The 5,581-nt window shown below is 36.0% G+C and overlaps 1 long non-coding RNA gene across 1 annotated transcript; it reads right to left on the reverse strand.

The window, feature by feature from the left end:
* Window positions 1–2,434: 2,434 nt before the first annotated feature.
* On the reverse strand, window positions 2,435–5,302 carry LOC311426762. Its single transcript, XR_014687008.1, has 3 exons — window positions 5,178–5,302; window positions 4,684–4,815; window positions 2,435–2,978 (listed from the first exon to the last, which is right to left on the reverse strand). It is a non-coding gene; the product is annotated as an uncharacterized lncRNA (long non-coding RNA).
* Between the last annotated feature and the right edge of the window lie 279 nt (window positions 5,303–5,581).

Raw genomic sequence — 5,581 nt, forward strand, 5'->3', positions numbered from 1 at the left:
CAAGAATAATAAAGGTGCCAGTGGCATGAAGATTTTATAAAGACAGATTGAAGACACACAGTGCTTGTCCGTAGGTGTGTCAGCACAGCTGGTGTGCCAGGCCTGAAGGAGAAAGGTATTTTGTGGAAGAGCATTTGCACACATTTATGTATTTTGCTGCTGGCACCCTAATGAGGAGGACAGAAGATCTGCTGCACCAAAGCAAAACAAACAAACAAACAAACAATACAAAGAAACATTTCTCCCTTCTCAGCTTCATAAAGGTGATAAACAGTTAAAGACCTCTGAGAGAAAGGTCACCTCCTGCTTATAGAATGACCAATAAAAAGTTAAGCTTCCCACTTTCTGAACATACCGTTAACTCTTCTATGTTATAAAATATAAATTAAAATGAAATTTTGTCACCTGATTGCATTCCAGCTGATTTCTAAAGACACACAACAGCTTTATTTACAGTGTCCTTTCTGTTAAAGCGGTTGTTTCATCAACTGGAGGTTTCCTATTCACTCAGTGGGAATTAACGTGGGGAAGCAGGAATATATTTAAAGCTCCCAGTACTGCTACATTGCTGGCAGTAGACTTCAACAGGTTCATTAATTTTGTGCTCTGGAAAACAGCAAGTCTAATACGACGTGTCCTGAGGCTGACAGCTGTCTTGTTAAAGCCCCTGTTCACACCCAATAGATACCATGGCACTGTGCAACACTTTATCATCCGTATCCCATGCTGTGTGAACAGAAAATAAAGTAAATAAAATAAAATAAAATGTAAAAACTTCAGTGATTTTTATATTTAAGCAGAAAAAATGAAGCAAAAAGTAGTTCAGGTCAGATTTGGCTATGACAGTAAAGGGCCACAAGGAAAGTGGCACCTTTCTGCTCCTCTGACACCCAGTGGCAAAAACACCATGCAGAGGATTTATTGAATGGATTCTGTCACATGCAGCATGTCAATCACCTTACAAACACTGTTGTTCTCTTTAAGGGGTTGTAAAGACTCTGCATTTCTGGGTTTTAAATTTGCAGGGTTTTTCCTAATCACGAGCACCGGAAAGCATGCGCAGAGCACAAAGTCCACACCCTGCACAGTTGTACCTTTCAATAACAGTGAGACTACTGTGGAAGCAGTTTTAACACACATATCAGCTGCTCTGTTGAAAGAGTGATAAGCATTTATGTTTGCCTTTACAGCAGTGCATCAATGCATGTCTGACAATAATTATGAATGTGTGTTGATTATTCTAATTCTTTTGTTTCCTCCTTCTTTCATATATATATACACATATATTTTTTTGGTCTATCTGATTAATAGACAATAGTTTCCATGTACTCAGGCTTTCATCTGTTGAGAACAGCATGAAACAGTGTTCGGACATTGCTGAGGATGCAACATGTGGAATTATACAGAAGAATAATCCATGAAGAAAGACTATGTGACATTGATTGTCATGTCATTTGTATTAAGTAAGGTGGGAAGGATAACTGAGGATTTATTATGATGTTATGACTCGCTATTAGAACACTGTACTTCAAAAGATTTGCAAAAAGAAGAGCATTTTATTCTTAGGTTACTTCAGCACAAACTATTCAGTAGCCAATAATAGCTATCACCTGGTAATTAGTTGTTGTCCTGAGCCAGATATATTGACAATGTCCGATGAATTTAAATAAATTATTATTCATGATGCAGCCTTATCATGGATGGTGATAACTGATAATTACTGCTTTTTTTGCAAAAATGTATCAAAGATTTATGTCCAGCTTAGACCTCTTCAGAAAATTAAGAAATGGTCCTGTGTTTTTTGTGTGTGATCAAAGAGAAGAACTACAGCATTTTGGGGATGTCAAAAATTTACCAAAATTCAGAGAAAATTATATATGCTGAAATTAAATGGTTTTCTATTTGTTTTTCCAATAATCATAATGATGGCAATGTTATCAACAGGGAAACTACAATTTCTCAACATAATCAAATGGGATTATTTGAAAAAAAAATGTTCTACCATACATGCTTCATATTTTTAATATGAAAATATGGCTGCTGTATCCATAACTACATTTCAGAGCAGATACAGGGCATTATTTAAACTATACTGTGTAACTTTCCTATGGGAAAACAAAATAAACTGGGGAAAAAAAAAAAAAAAAAAGAAAAAAAAAAAAAAAAGGGAAGCCTGAAGCCTGAGAATATCATTTAATAAAGTCCAGACATGAATCATTGTGCTTAAAATCATTACTATCCTTGATCCAAGTAAAACAGAAAGGCTGAGCTAATTCAGGTGCTGTATAAATAAAAACTTTTTAGCTGTGTTTAGGAAAGGAGAGACTCAGAGAAAGAAAAAGAAATCTCAGCTTAAACCAGCAAGATAACAGCGTGCCACTGTTCGTTCTGATAGTAGACAAAAATGAACATGGTACGTCAAAAGACTACCAGGGATATTTAAATACTCCATTTTAATCATTTATTACACATGGACAAAGAATGATTGAATATTTTTCTTAATGAACTACAAAGGACACATCACACAGCATTCCCTCTGCCTCTTAGGTAAAAAATCTTACAAATTGACTTGATCTATTGTTGGTAATGCAATATTAATAACAAAATGTATTTGCAAAAACAACCCATCAGGAAGACAATTTGTTGAAAAACAGAGATATCTCTACAGCAGCTACAAAAACATCTCATAGCCATCTGAAACAGGTGTTTGCATTGTTATTAGAGCGTTGAAAAGAGAAACTTGTCCAGTGAGTTGCAGCTCCCTGTTCTGTTCAGTAAGTGCCCAGTGGGGTTGCAGGAATTGGAAAAAGCATGCTGTAGGCACAACAGGCTGTATTTGCAAGCTCTTTGCATGTGGGGAATGCAAGAGGAAGTTTGTAGCCATCCTCAACTCATGAGTCAAACCTGGTCCTGAAGGTTTCCCATTATCCCTGCCATAAGAAGAAGTATTGTGGTAGGCTACAGATCACATCTTCCCTCTATCAAAACAAGGAGAAGCAAATGAGTTTAAGAACAAGCACCTCTTCACACCAATCCGCTTTCTTTTTTCTTCTGCTGCATCAGTTCTAATGCTTGTTACACAAGCACAAGACACAAAAGCAGAGAAAATTCAATCTTAAAATTTAAATCAACAGCCAAGTGATACAAAATGCATTATGAATTAGCCCATAGCAGCTCTCCTCTAAGATGATTAGCTTCCAAAGTCCATCATCTAACTATAGAAAATTCGGTGAAAAGCAAGTCAAGATTAATCAGTCTCATTTAACAGAATTATAAATATTTCCTACAATCATATCAGGATAGCAGTTGGCCATATTGCCAAAAAGAGTCTTGTAAAAGGAAAAGTTATAAATAAATAGATAAGCCTTTTGGTTGGTTTACTTCTTGCTTAGAAAAAGAGTATGATTTTTTCATCAGGTTAAAAAAAGTTCAGTAATGTTTTTAGGCACTGAAGTAAAGGAACAAATTGAGACTAGGAGTAGAAAAGAAAAAAAAAAGAAAAAAGATTATCTCCTATTTGACCATGAGAACCAATCTAATGAATGGTAGGGATTGGTATTTTCACTGATTATCACCAGAGACCGTACTTCTTTCATACTGATAGAAATATCCATGAGGCAAGGAATTACAGCCATCTCAATTTTGTAGAAGGGGAGCTTATGCAGAGACCATCTTTAATGAGCTAAATCTCAGCTTTACATCAATAAGTTTCCAAGTTCAAAATCTTTCCATTATCCTTCAAATTATTCTGGAAAGGAATCACACAGAGGCCAAAGGAGAGTTTCAATGGAGTTTGAGTTTGTGTTTGCACTGTTACGTTTTTTTGTTTGTTTGTTTTGTTTATTTGTTTATTTTTAAGAAGTTCCCCTGAATAATATGATATCTACTTTTCAAACACCGCCTGTTCTACAGCATAGGCATAGCTGGATAGACCAGATATCTGCAGTACAGTGCCGGAAAAGGATAGCCGCGCAAGCCTGTCTGAGGCTTGGTTACCTCTGCATGACATTGTGGAAATAGACTGTCTCTTTATACCTTTAGTTAAGTTTTGTTATTCAGTTCAGTTCAGTTTTGTTATTTCATTTAATTTTATTTTCCCTCAACAGTGTTTCATCAACATGTCTGACAGGAATGGAGAATGAAAGAAATGTCAAAGGTTGTTTCTTTTCCATAGGAATGCTAACATCCCCCTCAGTTTGCAAGCATTAAATTACTTTCCTATTCTGCATCTGTGCTTTCATGACTAAAATGCTCAGGTATTATATTTTACAAATGTGAATTTATACTGTATTTTAATTAGAAATTCATAAAGATTTTTTTTTCTGAAGTTAAAAAGTTTCAGGCAGTGATTAGATCCATTCTCCTAAAATTTCCACAGTTTTTACAATCAATCAAAAAACAAGCATTGACAGTCCAAACTATGAAGAAATATGGTTGCTTCAGCTGCCAGAAATCATACCAAAATGACAACACAAAGAAGAAAATAAAATATTCAATTTTTAAATATTCTTGGAACAAAAAGGCTTACATCTTCAGAACACCAAATTTCCACATATTTACCACCAGCAGCACCCAGAAAAAAATAAAAATAAAATAAAATAAGAAGAATAAAAAAGGAGGGCTTCATGCCTTCTCTTTATATTTATGTAGAAATGACAGAAGGGACAAGACCTTATTTCTTACCATCCTGTCAAGTCAAAACCAAACGGCAGATTGGCCCTGATGCTGAGACAAATTATTCCAAATAGGACATTTCTGAACAGAAATGCAAGGGTTGCAAAAACTGGAACCAGCACCAACCAGTTCCTGCACCAGCTGCACAACAGAAGCAAAAGTTTTCAGAAATTAGTGTCTGAAATCACTCATTTCAATAATTCCAGTTTAGACATCAAGGAAAACCTGATTGTGTAGATAAATCTGTGGATAGAGAGTAACAGATCTCCCCCACATTCCTGCTCTAGACCCTTGTTTTTTATTGTAATCCTACACAAAAGGGAACTAGATTGAAGACCAACATAGGAAAAAATAGGGGAAAAAAAAAAAAAAAAGTAAGGGAAAAAAAGGAAAAACATGACACGTGTATTATTCCTACCCTTGCAATACAGTATCTTAATATTTTGTCACAAGATATTTTGTGAAGTTGGCTTTTGAGCACCAAGCCAACTAAAAATACATACTGCATGAAGAGGAGAAAATCTCAGTTCTCCCTCTGCTTTACAACTGATAGTTCTTGTCATCAAACCTGTACTTTTTGATTATGATGGATTCACACCGAAGGGAGAGGCATCAACATCAAGAAAACAAGGGCCACTAAAACATAGGAACTTACCCAGCTCAGGCATACACTGACTGTTCAGGCCAATTAGTCAAAGCACCACACCTGGTGCTATTTTTCAGCACCTGGTTTTCATGCCTGATGGCATGAATGAGGTTTGATGACTGCTTTGAGTGTCATTGTTCTCAACAAATCTGGGCTCAGGTGGGGTTCTTGGTGCACAAAATGGATGGCTGGGGAAGGAGCAGAGGAGAAAGAGTGGTAAGTTTTACACAGGGGAGGAGAAAAGGTAAGACCCCTGAAACT

The sequence above is a fragment of the Aythya ferina genome, assembly GCF_964211825.1.
Source record: "Aythya ferina genome assembly, chromosome: Z".
Lineage (NCBI taxonomy): Eukaryota > Metazoa > Chordata > Aves > Anseriformes > Anatidae > Aythya > Aythya ferina.